Source organism: Monodelphis domestica, chromosome X (genome assembly GCF_027887165.1).
Source record: "Monodelphis domestica isolate mMonDom1 chromosome X, mMonDom1.pri, whole genome shotgun sequence".
Classification (NCBI taxonomy): Eukaryota; Metazoa; Chordata; class Mammalia; order Didelphimorphia; family Didelphidae; genus Monodelphis; species Monodelphis domestica.
In genome coordinates this window covers 35652096-35668336 of record NC_077235.1, presented here as the reverse complement: position 1 = coordinate 35668336, position 16241 = coordinate 35652096, and the positions used below count along the sequence as shown (strand labels likewise).

At 40.2% G+C, this 16241-nt stretch overlaps 1 non-coding gene across 1 annotated transcript; it reads right to left on the bottom strand.

Moving 5' to 3' along the window:
* Window positions 1-13930: 13930 nt before the first annotated feature.
* Window positions 13931-14003, bottom strand: TRNAV-UAC (transfer RNA valine (anticodon UAC)). The gene has a single exon. It is a non-coding gene; the product is annotated as a tRNA-Val (tRNA).
* Between the last annotated feature and the right edge of the window lie 2238 nt (window positions 14004-16241).

Below are 16241 nucleotides of genomic sequence, written 5' to 3'. Positions count from 1 at the left end.
ACAGATACAGAGAGAAACAGAGATCCTGAGAGAGGGAGGGGGGAGAGAGAGAGAGCCAGAGGCAGAGACAGAGAGGGGGAGAGGAGGAAGAGAGGGAGAGAGAGAGGGAGGGGTAAGCGGGAGGAAGAGGAAGAGGGAGGGAAAGGGGATCAGGATTTGCTTAAAGGTTTTCCTGGCAGCATTGTAGGCCATTGAAGAAAACTAACTATTACAGCAGTTGAAGCCAGACTTTCTAGCTAAGGACACACCTAGGCTGCTCCTAAAGGTTAGAAATGAGAGCTAAAACAGGATAATTGTTGAAAGACAGCCTTAGAGGAAATAGGTGTAGAGGAAATGGAGGATAGATATATGGGGCAGTTAACCTTGGAAAGGAGTAGATTTTGCCCAGGAGGGTCCTGCTGCCTCTGACCAGGAGTTTCAGGCCCAAGTGGAGTCACCAGCATGGCAGCAGCCACAAAAGCCAATGTGATCTTTCGTACTTTAAACATCCTTCCGCCAATATAAATGGCAATTCCTTTGTGATATGGGAGATGATGGTCTCAGATTGGTTGTGGCAACCTGCAGATGAGTCCCTTTGTATCTATTGAGGCTGACAAATATAGCCCATAGCCAGGCCAATGTTTGACTTTATTCCATCTTGTTCGGAAAGGAACTAGCAGAGCTTGTGTTCAACTCATTAGCATAACCTTGGAGAACTCAGGGTCACTTCCTCATCCTGATGTGACATCCAATTCAGTGGAGATAAAGTGGTCTGGGATTGCATGAATAGCCCCATAGTGCCCAGAGGGTGGGAGATGCCAGTTCTTCTGTCCTCTGCCTTGGTCAGACCAAATATGCCATCTTGTGTTCTGGATTTTGAACCATATTTTAGAGAAGAGGAAAGTGAGGCCCAGAGAGGATCAGTTGTTGTCCCCTTTTTAATTTTTATATGATGTTTTCTTTTTTCTCATTTACATGAAATTACAGATTTTAACACACATTTTCTAAAACTTTGCAATCTAAATTCTCTCCATTCCTATTTTCCCTCCCTCCCCCTTGAGACTGCAAGCAATCTGATCTAGGTTATACATGTGTGATCATGCAAAAAATACTTCTGTTTTGGTCATGTTGTAAAAGAAAACTCATATAAACAAAAGCCAAAAAAAGTGAATAGTAGACTGCTTTGATCTGTATCCAGACTCCTTCAGTTCTTTCTTTCTCTGGAAGTAGATAGCATTTTTCATCCTAAATCTTTCAGAATTGTCTTGGATCATCGTAGTGCCAAGAATAGCTAAGTCCTTTGTTGTTGTCATTATTGTGGTTACTGTGTACAATGATCTCCTGGTTCTGCTCATTTCACTCTGCATCAGTTCATGGAGGTCTTTCCAGCCCTTTCTGAAATCCTCCTGTTCATCCTTCCTTACAGCACAAGAGTACTCCATCACCATCATTTACCAAGACTTGCTCAGCCATTTCCCAATCGATGGACATCCGTTCCTTCTCAATTGGCTATTCTTTGCCCCCCAAAAAGAGTTGCTATAACAATTTTTGTACAATAGATCCTTTCCCCTTTTGTTTCCCCTCTAAACTGCAAGCCCTTTGGATTTGGTAATGCTGCTTCATTCTTTGTACTCATATCTCCAATGCCCAGGATAAAGCAGGCACTTCAGAAATACTTTGAGATTGGTTCAGTGCTTTGCCAGTGTGTATTGCCACAGGTGGGATAGGGCAAAACCATGACTGAAGGAACTCCTCTTGCCCTCAATTCAGGGGCTGCCCTAGTGTATTGCTGTGAAAGACTTTTCTGTTGGACTCAGAGGGCAAAACTAGGAGTAATGGGGGTAGCTGTGGGCAGAGAAAGTCAGTCTTCAGGTCTCTCAATCTTAGGAAAGTGTTAGCATAATGAAAACACTTCATAATCATTTTCTTTTTAACAAATGAAAATGTAAATAAATAATCACAGTCGCAAATTGGAGCAGATTTAGAATCAGAGGAACTGGGTTTGAATCCTCCTTCTGCCACTTACTCTACTGTTGTAACCTTGGGCAAATCACCTGACCTTTGCTTGGCCTTCCTTGGTTATAAAATAAAGGAGTTGCACTAGGTGCCCTCTAAAGGTCTTTTCTATAGAGAGGGGAAAGAGGCAGATTCTGATTCAATGAAAGGAAATTTATAACAATAGAGGTCCAGAGGTAGTGAGCTCCTCTTCAGTGGCAGTCTTCAAGTCGAGGCTGAATTAACCCCTGAATGTATTAGGAGGGAGACCCCTTCTAACTCCGAGATCCTAGAAGATTTGGATGGCTAGAATATTTGGATGGGTCCTTGGAACAGCTTCAGGAATAATTTTCCCATTCCTCCATTGACTTCTCCATTTTGACTTGATCACAGAATTGAAGTACTCTGTGGTCCTTAGGCCTTAGAGCTGGAACATATCAATTTAGGGATCATCTAATCTGGTCCCCTCATTTTACAGAGGAGGAAACTGAGGCCCTCAAAGCAAGAATGATATATTCAAGGACACACAGCTAGTAATTAGCTGAGTCAAGATTCACACCCAAGCCCTCCAGCTCCAACTCATGAGCCCTTTTCACTGTCATGCTGAGTGAGAGAGGGCTAGTCGGACTTCTAGAGCAGCTCCCCGAGAGCTTTATCTTGGAGTGATCATGTAAATAAGGATCTGAGGCACTTTGTTTTGGAGGCCAGAAGGTGAGCCAACGTTTTGTGTTTTGTTTTCAGTAAAAACAACTCAAATATTTGCTCCTCAAAGGACATTTTTAAAAATAGACATAACATTTTTTGTTTTAGCACTTTAAACTTTATCTATTTAAGCCAAGTGGCTAAATCAAGATAATCATCTGAATAATTCAGCCTCTAACCTCTTGCTTAATGCTAAGAACAATTGGCTTGAATGGTATACATTGGTCAGTTAAATATATCGTATTCAGCAGCTTAATTAAAAGCATTTTGAAAATTAAAACCACTCTAAAATGTGAAGGGAGTATCTGAGGTTTTTTGAAAAGGGGGAATTGCTCACAGGGAAAACTTTTCAAGTTTCCTTAGTGGTCAGCCTCGACCTCAGGGTTGCTGGACATTTATTTTCAGTCATTTACAAAATGCCTCATTTTGACCAGATGAATTTACTGCATTTGTTTTGTGAAAATTACCACAGCAGAGCAACAAGGAGAAACCTCTTGATAATCTAGAACATTCTGGAACTGTTTTTTAAACCCTTATCTTCTGCCTTAGTATTGGTTGCAAGGCAGAAGAGCCATAAGGGCTAGGCAATGGGGGTTAAGTGACTTGCCCAGGGTCACACAGCTGGGAAGTGTCTGAGGCCACATTTGAATCCAGAACCTCCTGCCTCTAGGCCTGTCTCTCAATCCATTGAGCCACCCAGCTGCCCCCCCCCCACTTTCTTCCTTATAAAGAATGGCAGACTATGGAGAATAACCAAAGAAGTATAGAAAACATTCCAATTACAGTCAGCGAAGCCTAAAAATCACTGGAGACCTTTTTGACATCAAGCTTTTTGTCTTACCTTTGCTTATGAAATAAGGGAAACATTTTAAACAACCCTGACCTTCTATTTTAGTATCAGTGCTAAGATAAAAGAGCAGTAAGGGCCCGGCAATGAAGGTAAAGTGACTTGCCCTGGATCACACAGCTAGGAAGTGTCTAAGGCCACATTTGAACCTGGGTTTGGGTCACACATTTTGGGTGAAAGATTTAAATTAAACTCTTTATATCCTTCTGCATTTACCAACATTGCCTAGTGGCCTCCCATCCCTATCCTGCCTCTTTGGAGCAATCTATCTAAAAAAAGGAGTTCCCAGAAACCATGCTAGATTGTGCAAATCTTCGCGTTTTCCACTTTTCTTTGCCTTTGCTTATTCAGTCCTGGCATGTACTTCAGTGAGCTCTGTGGGGACTAAGAAAGTGGTCGTGGCCTTCCCCTTGCACAGGGCTTTCCCAGAATGTATTGCAGCTACTAAAGGTCCCAGCTACACCTGGTCTTTCTTGGTGTGGAGTTTGGGAGCCTCAGCAGGGCTCCGGGCTCTGTATGAGGTAGTAGGAGAGAGGTTCTAATCTCATTCCCATCACCCACTCATCCACAGTGATTGTTGACTCCTTCCAGGATTTCTCTGTCATAGCTCTGAAGCTGGTCTCTCTAACCAGCAGTCAATATCTACCCACCCCAGAGGGATACTCTCCCTGAGTAGCCCTCCTGGGATCCCCCATTGGCACTCGTGTTTCCCTTCCAGACTCTTGGACATCCAGGAAGTGAATGGGAAGGCATCTTCCCTGAGCTTGCATCATCATGTCTTTGCTTCTCTCTCTCAGACCCATAACATTTCCAGGCTCTTGATGGCAGATGGGAAATTCTCATAGATAGTCATAGAAGTAAAATCCCCCCTTGAAGACAGAAAGCTAAGAGACATGGGGGCAAATGATTTCAGTTTCCTCAGAGTGACTCATGAATCAACTAACAAGCATTTGTTAAGTACCTAATGTGCGCCAGGCGCTGGGCACACAAAGCTACAAATCAAGCAGCCCCTCCCCTCAAGGAGTCTACATTCACTAGGGGAAGACAACATGTACATATATAAGTCTATACAAAATAAGAACCTAATAACACTAGAGCTGAGTTTGGAAGGAAACTAGGCATCCTAAGAAGGGGAAGTAAAGGGGCGGGCAGGATCCCATGCATGGCAGACAACCCATGCAAAAGCATGAAGGTGGGAGATGAGCTGAGTGAGGAAAGCCGAAAGGTCATTTTGGCTGGAGGTGAGGAGGGAATGGATGTGAGAGATCTTCTTTATGGAGAATTGACAAGACTTGGGAACTGATTGGATCTGCAGAATGAGGGAGACTGAGGAATCCCAAGTGAGTGGAAAGATGGTAGGTTTCTCAACAGAAGGGAATAGCTTGGACGGTGGGCAGGTTTGGGGGAAAAGATAATGTGCTATGTTTTGAGGGGACATGTCGAGTTTGAGATGAACATGCAGTTTGAAATATTCATTCAGCAGCTGGTAATGTAGGACCAGGGCTCAGGAACGAGTGACTTACCCAGGGTCATACAGCTAGTAGTGTTCAAGGGTGGGATTTGAACCCAGCTTTTCCTGTTTCCAGGTCCAGCATTCTGTCCTCTATCTCACCAGCTAGCTACATATAGGACCAGGCATATATGTTCAATTATAATATTTAATAAAACCACCAATATCTAAATAATTAATTTCCGCTTACAAGCCTTGTAAGTGTAAGTTATAATTTATAGCCTCTAATGAGATTAGGCATTTGGGAAGTTTGAATGAAAAAATAGGCCATGTCAAATTACTCAAGTACTCAATTTTTTCCAAGCTATTAAATCCCTATTAGACACAGACCAAATTCCTGTTCATTAGATGCTTTCGAAGTCTTCTAAATGACTGCTGATATAGTTATGGGGGTCTAATGCTTTTCAATCCATGCGCTCTACAGCAGAGTGGTATTGTATCATTTTAATAGCTAGCATGTTTCCCATGGAAAAAAAAACCCTAGTCATTTACAATTGAACGATTCCAACTGTTTAAGCAAATGAGTGTTTAAGCCATTAGCCAATCTCCTTTAGAAGAGCCCATTTTCTTTAGTGGGTTTCCTATCTCATAAGTACTAAAATTAGAAGGAACTTAAAAATATCATCATTTCCAGACCCCAGCCAACAAACCTTTTCCGAAAAGTCCTTTCACCTAGACAGAGTAGATTCAGGCTAACACATTAAGTAAGACGTACTGCCTGTCATTGAGCCAGGGAAACCATTTGAAGCGGAGGGACTCAAAAAGAAATGATGCATTTGTTGAAAATGTTTAAGATATCGTTAACTTGATTTCACCTTCAGTATTCTGGAAAGAGAGTTTGGATTTGTGTACTCTGCCATGGGTACTATGAGAGATCCCTATTAGTTATGTACTGTAGCACAGTATGCATCAGCCAGCAGCACTGAGATGCAGGATGCTTTTGATCGAAAGGTTTGTTGCTTTTTTGCAGGAGAGGAGACAGGAAGCAGGAAAAAAGATGACAAGAATGCCAGATTTAGAAATGATGATCAGAGGCTTGGTTTTGTGACCTTGAGCAAGTCTTTTTCTTTCTTGGCCCTCAGTTTCCTTATTTGTCAAATGAAGGGCTTGAATGAGATGATCTCTAAGTTCTCTCCTCTAAACCCTGATATTTCATGCTTAAAAACAAGTTAGTTCTGATATTCCTCTCCACATTCTACCTCTAGATACTTCATTTGAGGATAATGTTCCACAAATGTGCCATCAGAATAACATCAGTGCAAAGAACTAGTTAAGCTCCCCACTGTTGGGGCTGGTTTTTCAGGGACTGCATTTTAAATTTATAAATGAAAGGCCATCAAATGAAAAACAAAATAGAACAACAGTGCTTGGGTTTCTTTATTTTGGGGAAGAGCCTCTTATAAGGAAATAACTTGTAGAACTTGGCAGAATATTCTCCAGTCAAAGATAAAGCCCCTAAGTAAACAATAATATCCTGTGATACTTGGGGCCGCATTAGCTGTCTTTAATTGCTGTTAGATGGAAAATGCCATGCCAGGCTATTTCTCAGGGCTCATACTTGGAATGCCAGAAACATTGTAGTGGACCATTTCAAAGATGAATATTCCCCACCACTAAACCTTTTGCCTGTTGTCCAGTGCTTGATTGTTACCATGTTTCACACTGACAATCTTTTTAAGTCACATAGAAGAATCCCCCTGCAGTGGAACATGAGTTTGGTACTTCTAGTTGGGGTTACAATAACTCAAGGGAGTCCTTTGCTCGTAGGCTAAAGAGCTGTGATGGCATTTAAATAGGACATGCTTCTGTTTGTGATCAGAGAAAATGTTCAGAGGCCGACGATGATCCTGGAAGGTGATTTGAGTCTGGGAACTAGGAGACCTGGGTTCTAATTCCCCTCCATGATGCTAACTGCCCTTCCTTGGGGAAGTTGCTTCTTTCTGGACCTGTTTCCTCATCTGCAAAATGAGGGAATTGGACTAGATAATTTTTAAGGATCCTTCTAGCATTATTTTTTGTAATAGCTATAATGACAAGTTTAGTTCAGTTATAACACAAGAGTCAAAAATAATTTCTGTCTCCAGCAACTCTGTAGGGTGTCCTGGCACCAAGAAAGTTTGCTTCTCCTCTTTTGTTGAGGGAGTCTAACTCTGATTTGCTCCTAAGAATTTCGCTGTTCCTTACCTGCCTGCCTCACTCTTCCAATCTTGCTACTTCCCCATCTCTACATACAGTCTTGCCCTTTCTCCTCCCAGAACTACACAGTCTCTTGGCCCATTATCATGAATTAATCTAATTAGGGAAGTTGGTTGCTTTACAGAAAGGCAGGCTATGTGGATTACTGAGACCTGCTGTTGTTAGTGGAAGACAACATTTGACCCTTCTAGAAGGGAAAGCGCAGGTGCCTGAATTATAATTACAGCCCTCTGTCTGCCTCCGACCTCTTTTTTAAAGCTATGTTTATTTTAAAAATTAAATTTCATATTAAAATCCTCTTAACATTGAGCATCCGTAGAACCGAATATACTTGCTTGGTAACTGTTTGCATTCACATCAGTTATTTAAAAATTAATAACAGTGTAATTTTTCAGTCACCATCCTCATCAGAATTCTTTGTCCATTTCTCCTCATTCACTTTTTCTCTCATGTGGTCACACACTGAACACTTTATTCTTTGATCACGCCTGTTTGTTTTGTAGTATTTACTAAAGGTTTTTCCAAATTTCGTTATGTTCCTTATATTTTTAATCTTCATTGAATAACAGTATTCCATTATATCAGGGTACCGCAATGTATTTAATCATGCCTCTATTTTTTTACTATCCTGACTTTCCCCACGCTGTTGCACTAGAGATGTTACCATAGGAAAAAGTTGCATTCTAGGAGAGAAATGAATCAGGAGTGAGGGGATCTGGGATTTTTCTATTTGCAGAAACTGTGGGATATCTTTGCCCATGCATCTTACCATCCCAATTAGAGTTTAAGCAAGGGTAGGAATTATGTTTTGGAATTCTTCTGCTTCCCTTTGTGGTTCCTTGAGGCCTCACCTTTGGGACTGAGAACTCACTGTGTCCTCCTGCATTACTCAGGATTTCAAGGGGCCCGGGATGGAGGTGGAGGGAAGAATGTAGAAGACTGTTGGATTTCTTCTTTCTCTCGTGCCTGCAGCTCCTCATCTGGAAGGACAGTAGTGGGATTGGGCTGCTGGGGAGGTAGAACCCAAACACCTGACCTTAAAAGCACTGTAATCAAATTCACTTAGCTATTTGAGTGCACCAAATCTAGTGAACAGAGTTCTAGATTTTGCTTGCTAGGTTGCTACTGCTCAGTCTTCAATTGTGGTTGTGGACATCTAGAGTCTGCTTTGCCATTTAGTTTGGACATCTTTCAGATTCCTCACTCCCAACTCACTTGCCATGGGCTGGGCACATACTTCCTAGCTCTTACCTCCTTCGACTTCTAAGGCTTGCTTGATTGTTACCGTGTTCCACACTGGGAAGCCTTTTCAAGTCACATAGACGAATCTCCTTTGTGAAAGATGAGTTTGGTACTTCCAACTCTTTCTAAGAGGCCTCCAAAGCTACTTCCCATTTAGTTTTGGGCTTTGTGTAGCCTGTACCATTTATTTAGAAGCAGTGTGGATAGAACATTAGATGTTGAGTCAAAAAATGGCTTTGAGCCCCACCTTCGACCCTTGTAGGCCCAAATGCCAAAGATTAAGAAGTCTTGGGCCAGAAAACCATATAGACACAGATTGTATTCTCCTCGCTGTGAGCCATGAACACAAGAGATATAGAAAAAAACTGATTTAGGAATATCTAGCCTTCTTTTAAGCCCCTTTGAAATCTCTTCTAAAATAAAAAGTGAATACAAGGGGAAGAAAAAGCATGAAGAAAGGATCCTGTGGAACACATTAGCCCAGGACAGATGCAGTTCCCAAAGATTAATAGTTCTCATGAAGAAAAAACTGGGAATTGATTGAAGAGATTGATGTGGATATATAGGGAACTCATTAGCCAAGTTAGATTTTTAAAAGATGTTTGTAGAAAATGGAAGCCAAGAAAGGTAGCAAAATGAATATAAGAGTATGATATGGTCTCATAAAAATGCTGTTGGGGATGCTGAAGTTCAGAGTGAGCTGAACCCATCAAGAGAAGCTAAGTGCAATTAAAAAAAGGATTAAAAACCCCTCAAAAGCTATACCGGGAAAATGAGAAGAATCAACAATTGTAAAGTGATGGTAACTGATGACAGAGAGAAGGCAGAGTTCACAAATCCCTATTTTGCTTCTGTTTCCTCTGCCAAGGGGTATGACTTGGACATTGGAAATGCCAGAACCAAAATTTCTCCAAGAAAGTTGATAGTCAAGATAAGTAAGTAGGGAAATAATAAGAGAGCACCCAGTCACCAGACCCAGATGAATTATGCCCTAAAGTAAGTAAGAAGATGTCTGTATCAGTCATAGGCTTGAGACTAAACGCAAAAAGTCCTTTAAACGGAATTGATGGTATATAAGAATCACGTTGAGGTAGGTTGAAGCAATCTGGCCACACCTCAAGAGTTATCTATAAATTATTAAACTAGTTGAAAAGAGAGTCATTCAGATGGTGGGAGCAAGTGTGGCATTAGCTAACCCTCCTGAGAAGGAACTGAAGGGGGTGGAGTGCCTATGAAAAGGGGAGACTTTAACTCTGACTTTGGCCTAGATCTCTTCCTCACTCCCTTTGCCTTGAGGAGAATCTTGTAAGCTTCAAAGAGTCTGGAGGATTTTGGACTTCCTATCTTCCCATGGGCTCAACAACAGCATTTTTAGATCAGCTGATGTCAGGGTCTGCTTTGGAAGTCGAGGACAGCCTGAACTGAGTTGCATACCTTCCGTGAGGAGCCTGGCAAAGAAACTACATCATGCTTCCAACAAATAGGAGCTGTGAATTATCATTTTTCCATTTGAATTAGTTTATTTAGTCAATTTAGAACATTAATCCTTGCTTATAATAATCACATTATTTCCCTCCCTCTCCTCCACCCACACTTCCCACAGCCGATGCAATTCCACTGGGTATTACTTGTGTCCTTGATCAGAACCCATTTCCATGTTGTTGGTATTTGCACTAGGATGTTCATTCAGTCTACATCCCCAGCCGTATCCCCTCAACCCATGTGATCAAGCAGTTGTTTTTCTTCTGTGTTTCTACTCCCACAGTTTTTCCTCTGAATGTGGATAGTGTTTATTCTCATAGATTCCTTCAAGTTGTTCAGGATCACTGCATTACCACTAATGGAGAAGTCCATTACATTGGATTGTGCCACAGTGTATCAGTCTCTGAGTATAATGTTCTCCTGGTTCTGCTCCTCTCACTCTGCATCACTACCTGGAGGTCATTCCAGTCTCCGTGGAATTCCTCCACTTTATTATTCCTTTAAGCACAATAGTATTCCATCACCAACATATACCACAATGTGTTCAGCCATTCCCCAATTGAAGGGCTTCCCCTCCTTTTCCAATTTTTGGCCACCACAAAGAGGGCAGCTATGAATATTCTTGTACAGGTCTTTTTCCTTATTATCTCTTTGGGGTACAAACCCAGCAGTGCTATGGCTGGATCAAAGGGCAGACAGTCTTTTAGTGCCCTTTGGGCATAGTTCCAAATTGTCCTCCAGAATGGTTGGATCAATTCACAACTCCACCAGCAATGTATTAATGCCCTGACTTTGCCACATCCCATCCAGCATTCATTACTTTCCTTTGCTGTCATGTTAGCCAATCTGCTAGGTGTGAGGTGATACCTCAGGGTTGTTTTGATTTGCATCTCTCTGATTATAAGAGATTTAGAACACTGTTTCATGTACTTATTGAGAGTTTTGATTTCTTTAACTGAAAATTGCCTATTCATGTCCCTTGCCCATTTATCAATTAGAGAATGGCTTGATTTTTTGTACAACTGGTTTAGCTCTTTATAAATTTGAGTAATTAGACCTTTGTCAGAGTTTTTTGTTATGAAGATTATTTCTCAATTTGTTGCTTCCTTTTTAATTTTGGTTACATTGGTTTTGTTTGTACAAAACCTTTTTAATTTGATATAATGAAAATTATTGGTTTTACATTTTGTGATTTTTTTTCTAGCTCTTGCTTGGTTTTAAAGTCTTCCCTTTCCCAAAGATCTGACAAGTATACTATTCTGTGTTCGCCTAATTTGCTTATAGTTTCTTTATATTCAGGTCATTCACCCATTCTGAGTTTATCTTTGTGTAGGGTGTGAGATGTTGATCCAAATCCAGTCTCTCCCATACTGTCTTCCAATTTTCCCAGCAGTTTTTATCAAACAGTGGGTTTTGGTCCTAAGAGCTGGGATATTTGGGTTTATCATACACTGCCTTGCTGAGGTCACTTAACTCAAGTCTATTCCACTGATCCTCTCTTCTGTTTCTTAGCCAGTACCATATTGTTTTGATGACCACTGCTTTATAGTATAGTTTGGGGTCTGGTACTGCAAGGCCACCTTCCTTCCCATTTTTTTTTCATTATTTCCCTTGATATTCTTGAACTTTTGTTCTTCCAAATAAACATTGTTATTGTTTTTTTCTAATTCAGTAAAAAAGTTTTTGGGTAGTTTGATGGGTATGGCACTAAATAAGTAAATTAGTTTGGGTAAGATTATCATTTTTATTATGTTAGCTAATCCTACCCATGAGCAATTAATGTTTTTTTCAAATTGTTTAGATCTAGTTTTAATTGTGTGGAAAGTGTTTTGTAGTTGTGTTCATATAGTTCCTGTGTTTGTCTTGGCAGATAGATTCTTAAGTATTTTATATTGTCTAGGGTGATTTTAAATGGAATTTCTCTTTCTAATTCTTGCTGCTGAAATGGGTTGGAAATATATAAAAATGCTGATGACTCATGCGGGTTTATTTTGTATCCTGCAACTTTGCTAAAGTTGTTGATTATTTCGAGTAACTTTTTAGTTGATTCTCTAGGATTCTTTAAGTAAACTATCATATCATCTGCAAAGAGTGACAGCTTGGTCTCCTCATTGCCAATTTTAATACCTTCAATTTCTTTTTCTTCTCTAGTCGCTACAGCTAGTGTTTCTAGTACAATGTTAAATAATAGAGGTGATCATGGGCATCCTTGTTTCACTCCTGATCTTATTGGGAAGGCTTCTGGTTTGAATTATCTTTTTGTCACAATGGCTCTTTGAGCTTGAGTCCTTTTTGCTCCTGGATTCTATATGGGTTTTTTGTGGACTAGTTTGTCACACTTGAATTCTTGGGAAAATTCTAGAATAGATCACTGATGAGATGGTTAGGAAAGGAAGCAATGATTCAAGAGCTGGTACAAGCCCAATCTAGAATGTGGGCCCTATGAGTGAACAGGAATCAAAATGAAGGTAAAGATGTGAAGGAAAAAACCAACAGGCCTGGGGATCTGATTAGATATGCGCAGTGAAGGGATACTCCAAGAAAGACTCTAAAGCTATGGAACCTGGGTGACCCAGAGCAGGGGCTAGTTGAGGGCTGTGTGCAAAATGAAGTTTACATTCACTGGCAGCTTCAAAAGTTGTACCCTAGAAATTTGTTTTTTAAAAGACATTTGTTAAAAAAACTTTAAAAATGTGTTAAACATTTTTGTTGTTTAAAAAATTATTTTTAAAAAAGTTTTAAAAGTTTACAAAAACAAACCTATCATTTACCCAGAATCATAGTCTGTAACCAAGAGCTCAGCCAAAGAATTTGATTAATTCAAGAATTTGCTAGATGGTTTTGAGTATAAGAGTGCAGTGGACATTGACAATACTTTGAAGTTTGCCAAGGTACCAGACATATGTTATCACATTTAATCTTTGGATTTATTTAATTTAAATTTAAAGGGAAATTGAATCATCACCATTTTACAAATGAGGAGACAAGTGTAGGGAGCTTAAGTGGTCATAGCCACAAAGCAGAAACTGTTAGAGGGGAGGAGATTTGAATTCGACAGCATTCTAACCCTCATGCTTCTCAAAAAGATATGTCATGGAGACTGCATGTCTCAAAAGTCTTGGTGCAATTTTAAGCTTTCAAAACTTATCTACAAAATAAGTTTCTTCCGTACTTATTTGGTTTTGGAAATTTTAATTTACTTCAGTTTCAACAAGAGGAGGAACCTTGTCATCATACACGGCATTCGGGCAGGTACTGGATAACGGTTTCACTGAGCGGTGGATCCAGAAGGGGTCCGAAAGGCCAAATGAGTTAGTAACCTGATCAATTTCCATCAGCCTTTTGGGTCATGACAGAATTGCCATGTTCACTTCAAAAGCTCATTCTTTGGACGATCTTAAGGCTACGATTACAAATGCAATCTTTTCAGTCACTGAGTGTTTTGGAAAGTTTGAAAATGGACTAGAGCGATGTGCAGGCCCGGATGGTAATTGTATTGAATTTTGGTAAGAAACATCAGTATATCTTACCTTTAGAGAGTTGGTTTTCCAAATTTTCTTGGTGCTCAGCTCCACTTCCGCAAAGCGAAGCCCTGAATGGCTACCTGAGAGGAAGTCTCCGGAAGTAGAAAATGAACCAACTTTCCCCACCGTGGAAGTCTCTCAGTAAAGTGAGGACTGCAGGCTGAGACTTCAGTTTCTATATTTAGCCCTTCTGAACTCCGTAATATTATTGAGCAATGCTGAGATAACCTCGGTAGCCATCTTATCCCCAGGGGGTCCAAGGACCAATCTGTGTCCATTGCCCCGGGCCAGGAAGGCCCCTGGCCATGTGGCCTGAGCATGGTTTAAGAGAGAAGTGCCTAGGCAGTGGCTAGTTTGAATAAATCCCACCTGCTGGTTTGAATAAATCCCTAAAATACCTTCAACAGTGTCCGTATTTTTTATATGGAAGCAAAGGGGAAAAAATTTTAGGTTTGGTCCTACCGGGAATCGAACCCGGGACCTTCTGCGTGTAAAGCAGGCGTGATAACCACTACACCACAGGACCAGCCATATGCATGGAGATGAAAGAATGCATGATAACCACTACATTGCGCGAGACCACTCCGTATGAATGGAAACTGTCTGAAGTCCTTAAAGGGGTATGAAGATTTGTGCCGGAGGTTTTTTATTGTCTGTCTAAGGATAGCTGGCTTGCTCAGGTCCTTGAGACCTTGCTACGTATTCATTCAACCAATCAACATTTATTAAGCTCCTACTGTGTGCTAGGCTCTGTGCTAAGGCCGAAGACACCAAAAAAAAACCAGGTCTGACCGCCAGCAGCTTACAATTTAAAGAGGAAGACAAACAAATACACAGAGCAAATTGTATACAAGAGAAATAGGAATTTATGAACAGAGAGAAGACTTTTAAGAAGCTTTCAGTAAAAGATGAGATTTTAGTTGGGACTTAAAAGAAACCTGGGGATAATGCCAGAGGCCTTTCATAGCCTTAAGTCTAATTTTATTGTCGTCCTGTTGTGTGTGACTCTTTGTGAGCCCATTTAGGGTTTTTCTTGGCAGAGATACTAGAGTGGATTTTGTAGCTCATTTTCCAGAGGAGGAAACTAAAACAAACAGGGTGAAGAGACTTGCCCAGGGTCACACAGCTAGTAAGTGTCTGTCTGAGGCCAGATTCAAACGCAGGAAAACGAGTCTTTTTGACTCTCCTCTGCCCTATCCCACAACTCCATCCACTGTGTCATCTAGCTACCCTGTCAGTCTAACTAAATATACTAAATATCTATAGAGATTCACTAACAAAGAACTCCTAAAAGAAATAAAGAACAGTGTCACTAGCTGGAGGACTGGGCCATGCCAATTCCAAAAAAATGACAAACTATCAACATTTAATTATCATTTTAGTATAGTTAATAATTTTTATTTATTTTATTTAATAATTAAATATTTTATAATATAATTATCATTATATGCCAATCAGATTACCAAAGGGATACTTTAGAAAACTTAATAAAATGATAAGAAAATTCATTTCAAGGAATAGAAAATATAAAACATCAAAAAAAATGATGAAGATAGGTAGGACTAAAGGGAGTCAGTCAAGAACTTCCCAGTTTCAAACTTCATTATAAAACAGCAGTCAATAAATCCATTTGTTATTGGTTAAAAAAATAGTAAAGTAGATCAATAGAATAGACCAAACAAGGGAGAATCAAAAATAATGTAACTTGGTAACCCAGTGTGTGATAAACCCCAAAACTTAAATTACTTATGAAAGACCTCCCCACTAATACAAACTTCTGGGAAAACTGAAAAGCAGTCTGGCAAAAATTAGGCTTAGATTAACATTTTATATCACATTCTAGAATTAATTCAAAATTGGTATATGACCTGAATATTAAAGATTATAGCAGGGGGCAGTTAGATGACTCAGTGGGTTGAGAGCCAAGCCTAGAGATGGGAGGTCTTAGGTTCAAAATCTGGCCTCAGATACTTCCTAGCTATGTGATGTTGGGCAAGTTACTTAACCCCCATTGCCTAGCCCTTACTGCTATTCTGCCTCAGAAGCAATACAGTATTGATTCTAAGATGGGAAAGTAAGGGTTTTAAAAAAGATTATAATAGGGGAAAAGACTTGTACAAAAATATTCATAGCTGCGCTCTTTGTGGTTGCAAAAAATTGGAAAAGGAGGGTCAAGGTCTGTCAAGGGATGTGGATTGAATCTCAGGATCTGAATGTTGGCTTGGGATTAGGTACTGAACCTTGGTCAACAGATGTAGGGTGGGGGTGTGTGACTTGTTCTTGGATTGCTCTTCACTCCTTGCTACAGCCTCTTGTTGCCTCTGCTCCCCTCTCACCCCAGGGCCCCAGATTTTGTCTGCATACCTTTGGGGTTTTTTTCTTGAAAATTGCTTCACTCTCTCTCCTTGTTGGTTCTTTCAGTCCTGTATTCATTTTGGCAATATTTTAATATTGGTTGGAGAGATTTCTCATGATGTTTTGGAGCTACTCTGGTTTATTCTGCTGTCTTGTCTCCACCCCCTGAAAGCCCTTCTAGGAGAAGGATTCTTAAGCAAACAAGAGATAGAGGTGATTTTAAAAAATAATTTTGATTACATGAAATTAAAAAGCTTCTACATAAAAAAATGAATGTACGTAGGTCCAGAAGGGAGAATGTTTGGCTAGGATAATAAAATCTGAGTTAAAATATCTATGGGTATTGGGTTTAGCATCTGAGTTATACAGACAAGTAACAGAATTATTTAAGACCAAAAGCCAGTAAGTG